Source organism: Pinus tabuliformis, chromosome 1_1, assembly GCF_031772625.1.
Source record: "Pinus tabuliformis cultivar Carrire ecotype Pingquan chromosome 1_1, CPIR1, whole genome shotgun sequence".
Classification (NCBI taxonomy): domain Eukaryota; kingdom Viridiplantae; phylum Streptophyta; class Pinopsida; order Pinales; family Pinaceae; genus Pinus; species Pinus tabuliformis.
Window position 1 is genome coordinate 179,809,410 of NC_142297.1, and position 15,705 is coordinate 179,825,114.

Here is a 15,705-nt window from a genome sequence, read left to right on the forward strand (position 1 = left end):
CAAGGCAAATGAACTCCAAATTGAAAAATTCAAGATGTTATAGAAATTAAACTTGACACGCTTTCAAAAGAGCTATCCCGCACCTAACTTTGACATTGATAAGGCAGTCAAAAGTTGTCTTGAAAGTGGCACTAAGCAACAGAGAAAACCACACGAGGGAGGAGGATAGACTTAGGATGATGGCTGAAGCTTCCTTGGCTCATCAGAGCACATGATGGTGGTGCTTCTCACCAATTTTGGGAAATTTTTGAGAAAATTTTGTCATTTGCAAATTCTGGATTTCAATACACAAGAAAACTACCCATAAGCGCAGCGCCACCGGCGCTACACTTTTCCTAGGGGCACCCATTGAAGAAATGGTTTTCATTTTTGGATTCTGAGTGATGAGGACATGCACCATAGCAAGTTTCAAAGTTTTTGGGGCAGAACTACTCCACCAAAAGGTCAAAAAACACCCTTAAAATGACCTTTCTGCCACTTTTTGGACACACAGAAGCAGTGTTGGGAGAATCAAGTTTGGAAGGGTCAAATGAGCTTCAAATGTAGCCATTCCAAGTGTTTTGGAGAGTAGACTTGAATATCTTTCTAATGAACTATCTTTGCTCAATTTGGATGCCAGGAAGGCCTCCAAAAGGGACTTGGAAGGCGCATTGCACTTTTGACAGTTTTGCTCAGGGTTGCTATTTTTCCATTTTTGACTGTAATCATGGATTCTCTCTCATGGTGGAGGTTTTACCATTGTAAATTATGACTTAGCATGTAATTATGAGAGATAAATAGTGATAGAGGGTAGATTCATTGCTTTAGAAGTTAGTTTGAGCTCAAATGAATCAGTTTTTCACTTTTAGAGGGAAGTTGTTGATAATGCCTATATTCCTATTTCTTGTTTAGTATTAGTTAGATTAGCTCCTCATCTTAGGGATTCAACCCCTGAGGATGGGAGGAGGTTGAATACTTGTCCATATATGCTTCTTCTTTCTCTTTGTTGAGGGTTGGACTCAGCTGGATGCTCATACCTTGATTGTACACCTTTTGTAAGTAGTTTGGCAGGAGATTAATAAGAATTGCAACTATTTTTATGGAATCCCTGTGGTATGGAGTTTTAGTACAGTTTCTTCTTCTGTGATTATATTTTTATGTGTTTTATGTATGCCATTAATCATTTCATTTCTTCTAGTTTAATATTTTCAAGTTTGATAGGCAGAATCCATTGCATCAGTGCTCTGCCTTGGGAAACCATTCACCATTTCATGTTTTCTGCAGTCCAGGAAGGATCCATTCACATGCCCTTCTTAGCTTCTAACCAGTCTTAAACATCCCACCTCATCAAGCTCTAGAGTGCTAAAGCCTATGCCTACCTTGCCCCATAGAACACCCTGCATTTCTGACCTAATTTCCTAGACCTAAACTGCCCATCTCCTCCTGATCCGGCAAAAAACCTTCCAAAATCAAATCAAAAATTTCGTGATACTATACCTAGCCTAAAATCCTTTACTTGATCTAGTCATCTTGATTCAAATCCTTACAGAGAGAGCCCTCTCCCGACCTAGTAGGGCTAGCTACTTGGCTAAGCACGGTTTATGGTTAAGATGGCATTGCCTTCCTTCAGCCTGATGTTCAATCCAGGTGATAACATACACCATAGTGGTTGTAATTCAATGCATAGGTTTATGAAAAGCATAAGGAGTCTCATTTTAGCATTGGAGAGAGATATACATTTAATAGTAAGAATGTTTTATTAGTTATGTGACTCCTAAAGGGATAAGAGTGCACTATCTAGAAACTTCTCAATGGAACTACCACTTGTGTTCTTAACCCAACCCCATGGAGCTTCCACCAAGTTTTATCATCCCACTAGCCTTGGGTGCCTCAATCTCCCATAAGTTGTCAACCAACAGAGTCTAAAGTGGGTTTATCAACCTGTAAGGCAGAACCATTGCTCAATGATTATCAACCAACAAACTTCCTAGGGTTTCTGAGCTGAGCTATCATATGAGCTTACTCTGTGATTATCAACCAACAAGCCTCACGAGTTTCGTAGTTTTGCTATCATCAAATCTCATATGTGAATATCAACTAGCAATCCCTTTGGGTTTCTCATCTATGCTATCATCATATTTATTCTCTCTGATTATCAACCAATAAGCCTCATGGATTTATGAACTATGATATCATTAATGTTTCTCTACTCCACCAAGTTATCTGCTACCATAAACACATCACTTAGTGGAGTAGATATCCAATCATGAAATCAAGGATTCCACATATTAGTTAATATACACACTGCCATAACCATCAACATTCCTTGTCATCTGTATGATACAACATGAGAATATATTATCATATTCTCATTTAAAGTCATTGGTCAGTCACGACTTCCATACCCCATTTATTCCTCTTTCAACCAAGAATATGATTGGAAAACTTATCATGTCATCCCATTTAGCCATTTATATTAAAAAATAATTATACAACCATTCTTTCACAAGAATGATTCGTGACAAGACCCTATTAGACATAATGAAATTTATGCACACATATCAACATGATCATGAACATACATTGCATATGTAATTAGAGTCAAGGTCAACAAAACCTCCTTTCAATCCATTTTCAAGCTACCATATAATTGTCCATTATGCCCATGGACCAAACCAACCCACATATCTATCATACTTCCATTCAATTACTCATGGATAATCATATCTCAATTAAAATCAAAGTTTAGAAAAATCACTGTATTGTTTTCATATCTAAGAACAATGCTCCAATATACACTAGTGATGGTCTTTCTCAACCCGCCACCCAATTTCAACCTTTCTCATTTTATTCATGTTCTTTATTTATGCATAGAGCCTACTTGTATCTCTTTCTAGAGCCCCATGATCTCCTTTCCATCTGAAACCAATGTTCCTAAGGCCCCTAAAGCATAGAGAATGAAAGGAAAATTTCAAAAGGAAAAGAAGGAAACAATAAGGATAAATAAATTCATGACAAAAACCATAAAATCATAAAAAATAATAACATGGCCATGCACAATCAACAATCAAAAGACAACAATCAATGCAGCCAATGATTCAAGACCAGAGAAAATAATACTAAAACAAGATGGTTCCTAAAATTGACACAATCCCCTTGAGTCCAACTACTTTAATGCTTCATCAGTAAGGCCCAACTTGAACCCTCTCCATGGTTTCTTTCAGTGTCTTCTACTATAGCTAGCCACAACAATTATAATCAACCACTGCATAATTTATTTAAAATTTATTTTATTGCTTCAAAATTAGACTAAATGGATATATAATCTATATCTAATCAACCATTTTGGCCGTTGATGCCAGATGGCTCGCATGCCTATTTTCCATGGCTAGGCCGATCCTAGAAATGTTTCACACTACAACCTCCACTATCTATCCTTCTTGCACAATATGTAAACTCGGTTGATTTCTCTGTATCTGGGGCAATCTTTACGCAAATGTTTCTCCCCACATTTCCAACATGCTAAGGGATTATTTTGGGGTCCATCCTCTTCTTTGGCCTAAGCACGTTAGCCTTCATGACCTGAGCTAGTATTATGTTGGGTTTCACCTCTACTAGTGATAGAATTTCTTCCCTTCTCCCAAGGCCATTGTCTAGAAGTTCCCTTCTCTTTTCCTCTAATTTTGAGACTTCCTTTTGTCTCTAAGTTAGCTTTAAGATCTAGTCCATGTCTAGACTACAGTAGTGTTTCAACTTTTTAATGGCATCACTCAAAGCTCGAAGCTCATGGATATCAATTAATAGAGGAAAACTTATGTAAAACCTTTTGATTTTAACCTTCTATTGATGCCTTGAAAATCGCTACATCAACATCAGGGAAAACCACCGGGTCCGAACCTTAAAGGCAGCTCCTTCTCTGTTTGGTGTGGTGGCTCTGACTGGATATAATGGGACCAATTTCCCAATGATTTGTATATAGGATGGATCACTGATTGGTTTTCTAATTTCTAATGGGAATGATGGATGATTTATTCTAAAAAGTGCAATAATATAACTAATCTATCCTAGGAAATCTCTGTCTTAGTGCAACTCTTAATGGTTCTTATTGAAAAGTAAGCATGTAGATGAGTTTACTTTTAAACAAAAAGATTCTTTCATATGATAATTACTTTGTTCAAATAGTTGAACAAAGTAATAATTAAAACATTATTGCACTGATCTTTATATATCATTGACACACATATAGATGAAAGATAACAATTCTTCAACAATCAATAGTGATAAGTAAAAGAGATTGCTGTAAGGACTTTATACATACATCAATAATAGCAAAAATGAATGAATGCTAGTTCACATAAAAGAATGAAGCAAAACATAGATAATAGTACCATATGTGTTCAAATCTCTCCAACATGAATTTGCATTTGGATCCCTCTCTCTAACTTAGAAATACTCTTATAAGAAGCAGTAGTGCATATCAGACAAAAGTACTCTTCATAAAAGCTCGGAATACAGGTCTAGTTTCATAAAAAATATATATTGGAAGTAAAATAGTGCAACTTCCAATTTAAGTCTTCATACAAAATTTTAGGACCCTTTCTAAAAACATGAAAGGGTATATAAATACTATCTAAACTAACTAAATATGAAATAAAAATGCTGTGAGATGGTGTAACCAAATCACAAATACATGAAAATCTCCTCAAAATAGATACGCTTGCAGTCGGTAAGGATGGTTCATTGTTTCGGCTGAGTATCTTTTGGCTTGAGCTGGCATATGGTGAGCATTGGCTGCCGCTCTGGAGGATGACTCATACGCGGATGCAGCTGGGCAGTATAGGTGGCATCAGTAATTCCAGGAATCATGTAACCGATTGCATCGGTCAGGAATTTGATTGCTATCCTTTGACTGTATGGTTTCACAAGGAAGAACCAAAAGATTTCCCATGTCAATGTTTGGATGCCCAGGATTAATCTCTGCCTCTTTTCCAGCTCCTGCTTCCATGAATGCTCCAATGCTTTGACTGATGGTAATTTTCCTGGGGTACATTCTGAAATCAAATTTGACAAATAGAGAGTATGATTAATTAATTGCACTAAATTACCAGTTGCCGATCTACATCTCGATGTTTCCCTTTCTGCCTTCATCAATTGAGTTTGCCACTCAAGGAACATAATTTCCTTGTGTGATTCCAGAATTTGAGGCAGATTTGCAGCTTTCCCTTCCTTGGTTTCTTGCCAGGAAAGAAACTCTGTTAGTGTCTCATCTGCCTGCTCCAACTTTTTCCTGTCATCAACTGACTTATCAATCATGGATGAGGAAATCTAACAAAAGGGAGGAACAAGAGAAATATTATTACATAGTGAGTTCAATTGAGTAGATAATGCTTTGGTTATTTGGAGAGCCTCTGATTTGAATTCCTCTATCTTAGGAAATTACTTGAACCTTTCTATTTGTAATGACAGCTGAGCAATCTGTTCATCTTTCAATTTTTTCAACTGTTCATTCATTGTTTTTAGCTTGTTCAATGCTTGAGACAACTCTTTTTGCTTTTGAACTGCATGTTGGTCTATCCTCTATTTCTCTTTGAGCAATTGCTCATTTAATTGCTCGTTTTATTTCTTCTGTGCTACTAACTGTTGTTGTAATTGCTTTATCCTTTGCTGTTTTTCCTGTACCTATGTCTCTAGTGAGATGATCGCTTGATCCTTTTCTTTAAGCAAATTGCTGACTTCCGATGCCTTATCCATAGTAGCTGTTGTATATGCCCCAGCATACTGAGAGAGCTTAGTAAGATCTTTGGAAGGGTTGACTTCCTCTCTCCATACCACATTAGTTATCTCCATCTGTGTAGGTAAAAGAGAAGATTGATCAAGTTTTCTCTTTTTCCTCTATCTCTTTATTACAGCCCTATGCTTAGGGCTATAGAAGACATCTAAGGGTGGTATTTCTTCTACTCGCAGAACAATCTCATCGGAAGGGTTCTCTGGAATTATTTCAACATCTGTCTGAGTCATGGGTGGGCCACTAGTTCCTTCAGATGGAACTGTATTAGTTGTTGTCTTCTGTCCAGTTGTTGCTTCAGGAGTACTAAATCCCTGCAAGCTCTCAGTATTGCTGATAATTGAGTCAAACTGTTGCCATTCTTTGAGTAGTTTGGGATCAATATTAATGTCTGAATCAATAAGTTCATAGACCATTTTTTGTTCTTGCTCCTGCTCTGGTGTTTTTTCTTTCTCAGGAATTTTTTCTACTATAGGAGCTTTATCAACAACTTGCTATTCAGTTTCGCTTGACTGTACTGCCAGGGTTGTTGCTAATATGTCTAAGGGCAGAGTTTGCAACCTCTGTTCCCTAAGCCTGTTAAACTTTTCTAGTCCTTCATCTTGATACCTCATCCTGGCCAATGTTTTAACTTGAAATAATGATTCAGCTGAGGAAAATAGATCATCGAATTCATCGGCTTTATGATCAAACTTAGCAAGTTTGGCTTGAGACATGACATTATAAGCAACCTGTCTTGGATCATATGGCCTGTTAGGAATTGTGGCCAGATTCAACATTAGTATCTTTTCTATTTCCTTCTCTGCATGCTTGTAGTCATGCATAGTGAAAATGCCACACTGTAAAGGGAATTTTGGCCAAATATGCTTCTTTGAATCCTTAAGGGTTCTGGATGTCCCTTCTACTGTTATTTGGTAGGCCAACTCCCAAGCTAACAATTTATCAGGCACATACAAGGGAAGAACATGGGGTTTAGTAAGGCTACCAAAAAGCCTTATGTAAGTAAATTTCTCCTCCCCGAACCAACTACCTACTGCTGTTAAATCAACTTCTTCCTCTGGGGATATCCTTGGAGCAGGTTTGTTAAAAATAGAGTAATATACAAGGAGAATAAAACCATTGCAAATTTTATACAAATGATTTTTGTAATTCGTCTTCCATAACTATTGGTGGTAAATGTGAATTGGATTCGGGTCTTAAGGAGTCCATTTCCACTCAAGTATTGGATATTACGAATTAAAGCAAATAGTATCCATAATATAAGCACTGTAATAGAATGGGGGAATAATCCGAGAAGTTTTATACACATTTTCTCTGTACTCTAAAATTGTTGTGGCTAGTTTATCAGACAAGATATTAGCCCAATCCATTACATAACCGTTGATTGTAGCTTCCATTAGGGGTACCATTTCTACGGTGAATTTGGCAGAATCATGTATGTTATAGACATTTTTGTGCCTTACAGCATTGAGCATGAAATGTCCATAATCCAAGGGATCCAAAGTCCCTAAAAGAGTTGTTCCTACCCCTAAAGGAACAAGGTCAACAAAAGACAGCTTCTCCCAGAAGTTCTCCACCAAAAACCACTCAGAAATGGTCAAATCAGGATCAATTCAATAGCTCCACTAGCTGCCTGCGTTGAAATGCAGAGGTTACACTGGCCAGTTGCACTGCAACGCAGGTAGAAGCACTACCAGGGTGCGCTGAGCGGGAAATGACAAATGGCAAGTTCATTCAACGAGGTGGAAAGACCCTGGAAGCTTCCAGAATCTTCCTCAATGACACTTGCCTCAATGAATTCGACCAAGTGATGAGTAAGAGGTTCTCAACCTCCAAGTGGAAGCAAGAACTGACAGAGAGAAGCCACAAGTCAAAACATGAGCTGACTCATCCTCTCTGCTCACATCTATATATGGATCTCTCACCTAGAGGTTCAGGAGGCTGGAATTTTGTATTTGCAGAGAATTGCTGTTGGTTTGAGATTGAGATTAGTACATTGGGTGATTTATGCTTTGTTGGAGGAGAGGAAGGGACTCCTTTGCTGGGAGGTAGATGCTGGATCGAGCCTCACTTAGTTGTATCTCCTCTTGGACTTTATTACTCTATCAATAAACTATTTGAGTTTCTCCTACATGCTGTATACCAATGATGTTTTGTTATGCTTACATGTTTAGCTTAATCTGATCTTGAGCTTTTTATGAATGTATATCTGTATCTTCTTGTAGTTTCCCTCTCTTGTGATCTTGCAGGAATTCTGTGAAGCTTGGCCGGTGAGAAAGCTGGGAGCTGGGAGCTACTGAAGGGAGGAGCGATTGGATCAACAAACTTGCGAAAGACACAGGTGAGTTAGATCTTGCTTCCTCATTTACATTCCATAAAGAAGAATACTCGAATAAGTTTCCTTGTTTGTTGCTAAGGCACTATCACCTCTTAGAGTGGGATAGGGGCATTCCAAATTGGATACTTTTCCCAACAACAATGTATTCCCCATATCCTACACATTATAGCCCCGACATAACAATAAGGGGAAGCCAAAGAGTCAACAGAGTACTTACCCGATAACTCGTGCTTGTGCTTTTTTGGAAAATGTCTCCATTTCTTTATCGGGGCTGACTCTGAATCATTCTCCTTTGCATACACCTCCAAGAACGCGTTGTTGTATCACTTCTTAGGTCGAGGTAAGCGGTATATTTTCATGAGATCCTCAAGATGAAATGAACCAAATATCCTCCCATCAGCTATGCAAAATTTTCTGTCTGAGACTGGAATTTTCTCCACCACCCATCTCACTACGTCCATATATGGCAGGATTTTAGCTCATGCTGTTATTCTGTGTAGATAGGAACAAGCCAATTCTTTAAGAGTTCCTTCCGATTTGTTAGTGGAGTTAGTTGTGGCTGACTCTGATAATTCCTCAGGGTCCTCAGCTTCTATTAGATTGTAAATGCTCTCCCAGCTCGCGTTTCCTAGGCCAAGGCACATTGTATCTAAGATTAACCCTTTCTTGCTTGGTTTGTGATCTTTGACTGGATGAGTTGCTACTGCGGACTTCTTTGATTTCTTTCCCATTTTCTCTGGTTCTCTGGTTATGAAAGAATTCTGCGCAAACAGTTGCAAACAGTGATACAGAGAAAATGTTGTTGCGAGCTAATATGATAATGTTAAAATTACGTCGATTGGCATAAAATACAATATAGTTAAGGATTGCCACCGATGAAATCATTTGAGAGATTCATCCTTAACTATAATATTGAATAGCCGTTTACACTGTCGATCGTGGTGAATATCATCATAAATGCCCGTCATGTTGCCCATATGCCGAATGATTGTTTCAAGCATGCCTTAGATTTTTAATGATCGACAATCAACGATAAATCGCTAATTGATGATCGGGAATGTAAAAAGGAAGGCTTTTAAGACTTGCATTAAATATTTCCGATCACTGAAAGGTGATACACTATAATGCATGCAAGCTTCCTTTAATATATTTGCTTTTCGAGGTTGTTGAAGCCATGAAAATTGGGTCGACAACAATGGGGATACCCGCCCGGTCCGGACCTTGGTTGGCAGCTCCTTATCCGTTTGGTATAGCGGGTCTGGCTGGGGATAATGGGACCAGTTTCCCAATCTATGGGTGTGTGTGTGTAGAATTGGATGTTGCTGATCTAACAGTTCCTATCTAAGCTATTCTAATTCAAACTTTAATCTAATTCTATGCTATTGTAATCTAATAAAAACAGCACATCTAATCTATGCAAAGTCGAGATGTAATTCTTCTATTATGCGATCTAAAGAGATTCCAAATAAGAACTGGTAATAAAGATCATTCAACGATTATAAGAAAGGAAATCAATTAAGATGAACTATTTCACATAAAAAGTTAGGCAAACAGTTGTGAACAGCATATCGCATAATAAGCTATTCATACATTAAACATAAATAAATAGCTACCACTGTACAAAAGTGCCAAATGGTAACTCAAGCATTCATGCAATAACATATAAACAACTAAAACTGTATATCACTTTAACATATAAGCAAAAATGGTCAAGAGATAAAAGTACCATTTATGACTGGTCCTACTCATAAGCTTCAAGCAACAATGATTTATCTCTCCTTGCTCTAACATCTACTAAGAGTACAAAAGTGCAACATCAGTAGCAGATATCAAATGCAAACATCAATAAATCTTGATCCATTCATTCACCAAAACCTCCTCTGAGGGTGCAAAAGTGCATGTTCTGAGGATAAGTTTTTGATAAATTTATGGACCCTTCTCTAAATGCATGAGAAGGGTCTCAATACTACTTCCTAATTCTAATAATAGTTTATTTACAAAAATTCAGGATGCGGTTTTCAAATGACTGCCCTTTTTCTAAGCAAAATTTAAAGCGAAAATTATATTCAGAACTAAACTAGTTTTGTATTTGGTCTTTAAAACTGCATGTATTCAACATTGGTTTAAGGAGAGTCGGTTGGCTGACTTCTGCTTTGAGCTGGGCTGAGAAAATGGAATCGATGAGTACTGGTACCACCTTTTCAGCCGCATTTATGATACACTTCACGGTCATCGACTGACTATGCGGCTTCACCAAGTATGTCCAGTAACATCCCAAATTTAACTTGTTTAGTGCTTGGATTGCCTTTCCCTTTTCTTGCGATCTCTGCTTCCATTCTGCTTCTAGTTGTAGTTTGTTTGGTAAATACCCTATGGTGGTTTCTACGATTAAATTAGCTCTGTGCAAATTCTCATTTACACAGTCAATAAGAATGCTTGCTGTCGTGGTTGCTGTTTCTGCCGCTTGTTCTGCCTCCCTGATTTGATCGTCCCACTTGTTAAAGAGCAGCTCTTTATGATTCTCATTTATCCTAGGTGCACCTGCTCTTTTTCCCTTGTCCTCATCCTGTGAAGCCAAGTACTCAGTTACTCGTTTGTCAATCAGATCATATTCACTTCGTAAGTCGACCACTTGATTAGTGATCTTATCACTCATTTCGCAATAATCATTCCACTGTGACATCTTTTGTCCCAACACTTCTTGCTGCTGCAGTAGTTGTTCATTCAAAGAAATAGATTCTGAAATAAACTTTGTAAGCTTAGGGTCGTCCCTGTGCATTTCTTGTACATCCTGTAACTATTTTCCCTTCTCGTCCAAACTTCTCTGATAACTTATTTGCATTTGCTGGAAGTCTTCCTGCAACTTTTCAAGCTGTTTGTGTGCCTCATTATTAGTATTGGCTTGTTGCAATTGTAGTTGCAGTACCTGTATTTGATCTTCTCGCTCTTTCAACAATTGTTGTACTTCTGATGCTTTGTCAATAGTCGCAGAGGCATACGCTCCTGCGATCTAAGATAGTTTGGTGAGATTTTCAGTCAGATTACTGGCGGGATCTTTCCATAAGACGTCTAATTCTTCAGCATCCTTAAAGAGTGTATTCTCTAACTTCCTTTTCTTTCTCTGTCTTCTTACCACTGCTTTATGTTGGGGACTATAAAATATGTCCAAAGGGGGAATTTCTTCTACATTAAATAGAAGCTCTGAATACGGAGCGATAGGAATATGCTTTGTTTCTGAGACATGAATAAATATGGTTGGGACCACTTCCTGTGCTACCTGTGTATTGCTCACAGGTGTTTTTGGGGCTTGTCTTTCAAGATTGATTAGTTCATTGAAGGTTTCCCATTCCTTATCTAATTCTGTCGTGACGAGTGGTGCTTCAATGACGAGAGGGGGAGGATCTCTTTGTGGGGAGGCAATAACTTGCTGTTGTGGAAGTTCCATTGACTGAGCAGTGTCCCTAGCTGACTCTTCGCTCCTATCTTGGTCGTTTTCGGAACTTTTAGAATGTTCAGGCATTTCCTGTACAGACTTAGATTTAGATCCATTAGTGCTTGAATTCCCACTGAGGCTAATGCTTGGAGTTGTTTCTCTGGCAGACAGTCGCAACTTTTCTAGAGGAACACTGGCTAGTCTTCTTTCCCTCTATACCATGAATATTTGAAAGTCTTCTGGAGACAATTGCAATTGGACTTCCCGCAAAATTTCTTGAAGTGAGCTTTTATTTTGGAATATATCATCAAATAAATCCTTTTTCCCAAAGAACACTTTTATCTTGACTGTAGTTGTGAAATTCTGGGCAACCTCATTTGGGTCAAATGGTCTTCTCGGGAATTTAAATAATTTTAGACACGTCATATTCTGTACTTCAGTGAATGCGTGACCTACATCGAACAGTGAAAAGGCTCCACAAGCCACAGGAAACTGTGGCCATATAGCCTTCTTTTTGTCCTTTAAGTCTTTAGTTAGGCCACCTTCTGAACAGGTTTGATATGCAATTTCTCGAGCTAGGAGCTTATCCGGGATATACAAAGGTAGAACATGAGGGGGTACAGTACTTCCAAAAACTCTAACATAACTAAAAAATTCTTCTCCGAACCATCTTGCGATGGGGAGGGTATCTATCTGTGCTTCAGGCGAGCACCTTAGGGGTTCTTTATCATACAACATTCTATACAAGGGTAGCATGAGTCCGTGACAAATATGGTAGAAATATGGAGTGAACTGAGAGTCCCACAATATCTTATGATAGACATGGATAGGTAAGGGGTCTTGAGTTGTCCACTTCCAACCCATAACAGGGAATTTAGACACATAACATATTGAATCCATAACGTATGTAACTAGGTAAAAAGGAGGATAAATCCTTTGAGACGTAGATCTTTTGGACTGGTAACTGACAATAGCCGTGATTAGGTTATCAGATAGAATCTTGGCCCAATCTACAATAGTGGTGTTTGTGGCAGCATCTAGTAATGGTAACCATTCGAATGAAAATTTGTTCATATCTGGCATTCCAAATAATCTACAGAGCATGGCAGCAACAAAGCAATATGGGGAGGTAAGGGAACCAGTACTGTACATACCGTGTTTATCTTTCTTGAGCGGTTCATCTTTTCTGGACCAATCTTTGGTGGTCTTCGACAGGTTCGGGTTCTGATCCAAAATTTTTTCTATGAATTGCGTATTATAGGTTGCCTGTGGTTCAGGTAGATGATACAGAAGCTTTAAATCCTGCGCAGCGAATGACCCGATGAGCCCTTGACCATGAATCTTGAACTATCTATTTTTCATTTCTGCGCTATCAAGTATCCACTTGATCATGTCTGTGTATGGGAGAATTTTGGGCCTCGCTGCTATCTGATGTAAGAATGAGCATGCTAGCTCTTCTAGGGATGCTTCGGAAGAGCCCTGTGAGCCCGCGACAGCAGTAACCTTCATTACTCTGGGATTCTCTTCTTTGAGCAGTCTGTACATGCCTTCCCACGTTGATATTCCTGCATCTCTGTTACAAGCTGTGTCTGTATATAAAGGTGCCATTTCCTTCACTTCGGAGCTCTGAGCCTTGTTTTTCTTCCCCATTTCAACCTGCGTATTGCCTTGTATCATCCTCCGTTCTCCGTTCCTACAATTCACAAGTGAAATGGAAATGAATGACCTGGACGGGTGATGGGAGAGTTCTTAATGCCGCAGACATACCTGAATACACCACCTTACGTGAAGTGATTCTTTGAAAAGCACACGTCCATATTTTATTAATAACTGGCAACTAACTCCTGTATTAGCATTTAAAGCGTGTAATTATGTGTCAGCTTATGGCAAGTGGCTTTTCTTGAATATTGTGCTCGAACGATCTGCGATGGAGCGATTTTGTGATTTGCTTCGCAACATCGCAGATCGCAACATCGCAGATCGCACCATCGTAAAATCGCACGAATGTAATATCGCAGCGCTGGTCTGGCCTGACATCGCAACCATCGCTATATCGCGATATCGCAATATCGCAGATCGCAGAAGTTTATATATGACAAATTTATTTAACCTGTTTCCTGCGATATGCGATGTTGCGATCGGTGTTATCGCAAATCGGTAAAGCTTGAAGTTTTTCTTATAAGTTTTGCTTATTGCGACGCGATAGTTACTTTAATACCATAATCTCGCACATGCCGGGATTGTACTTGTATGGTGGGGTTCTACTACCATTTATACGATGCTTTTTAAATATTTCTTCCTCATCATAAACTTTAGGTTTTAAGTATTCGAAGGAGTTTCTTAAGCTTATGATGGTAACTTTATTTTGAGGAAAAGAAAGCTAAGCCCTACTCTTGCTTTTCCTACATTTTAACTGAGGGTCCCCACACATTTAGTATTTTGGATAACACTTAAATGAGAAGGGGGGGGGTTGTTGCTGGTCAGAACAATTGGCGATTCACTTGGGAGAACCAGTTATCTCTGTTTTTTTTCTGTTGAATTTTTCCAACTTCCAAAACAGGAAATTTTTCAGAAAATTAAACTTCATTATGGAAAGATAAAGCATATTATGCTCTAAACTGTCAATGATATTTTGTCTCAAGCTTCCTCTACTTCGACTATTGGCTTCCTTAAGCTAGTCCTTGTATTTATATCAGCCATTACTTGGTTTTGTAAAGATAAAACAAAGTCTCCTCTGTATACCAGTTTTAAATATGCTCATTTGTCGTAGGTAGAGCCTCTGCTGCCAGCAGGCGTTTATAGCCTCGACAGGGTTACCTGTTACCCAGCAATGATCCTGTATCCTACTCAAGGTGACCTACAACTTTCAAAGAAAAATCCATATTCACACTTATTGCTTTGATTTTCTTTTTTATTCTTAAAGAACAATGTCTTGGTTTGGTAGCCAAATTATGACACAGTCACTCACTTGATTCATAACTTTGCTGAACAAGCTGGCTCGTGATGAGACCCCTTGTCTTTTGATTGCAACAATCTTGAGTCATTGCCCTATTGTGGTGGACAGGATTGGCAAAGTCAGCAAGTTATAATATCTGTGATCATGATAAGCCGGCTTGTGATGAGACCTCTTATTCTTTAAGACATAGTGTATTCTTGGATTATTCCTCTGAAGGTTGCAATTTCCTTAGCAAGGAGGAAATCATTGTTTCCTTAAGATAGCTCTGGACGACAATAATAGAGTTTTTTGGAAACAACTATTCTACAGAGAATCTTCATTTTGTTATTGATACCTTTCTTTGTGCTGAGATAAAACAATTTCTTCACTAAAGGTTGCTTTCGTCAAACTTTATGAAGTTGAAACTAGTATTATATCTAGGCTAGAGTCTTTAACTGTATCTATCAATAATAAAGATTAGTTTTCCAAAAGATTTGCTATTTATACAAGTGAAGGATTCAAAATCTGAAAGAGAGTTGGCCTCTTTTAGTAAATGTCAAATGCTGCCAACGACAGCAGATTTTATTAGGGAAAGACATGTTAAATGAAATGAGGGGTAGCTATTCCCTTGGATTATGTACATGATAGGGATAATTACTTCTCTTAATTTTGCTGCCGACTGTTAAAAATAAACTATCCACCTAACAACCTAGCTAAATTAATTCTACTCCTATTTTAACTATACACAAAATGGCTAGGTATAATGATATTTCCAATGTAACCATCTTTCGATTTTTATTCCTACATGTGTATACCTTTCAAACATCAGTATTAAGACTAAATTTTCTCCTGGACTGAAAATGTTGCATGTGGAATTAGAAAGTGTAATTGTGGCCAGAATTCTGCCTGAAATCTCTTTCTCATGAAATCTTCTTTCCAATTGGATATCTATTGGATCATAAAAATCAGGATGAGTTTCCATTATGGGTTGGTAATCGTGCAATAGGAAAGATGACAGGCTGGGTTGTAAATATGAGTTTTTGGTTTTAATAGCCTGTATTTTATTATGTGTGAGAGTTAGGCCTTCGATTTTTTCTAATGAAAGGAGAGTTTCCAAATATATCTCACTGAATGAATCAATGAAGAATGGATGGAAACTCCTCAAAAGACAATTAGCAATTAATCTGAATTTTCGGCAATTCTCGAGAAATACCTTCTTTTGTTGATGCTGTTCT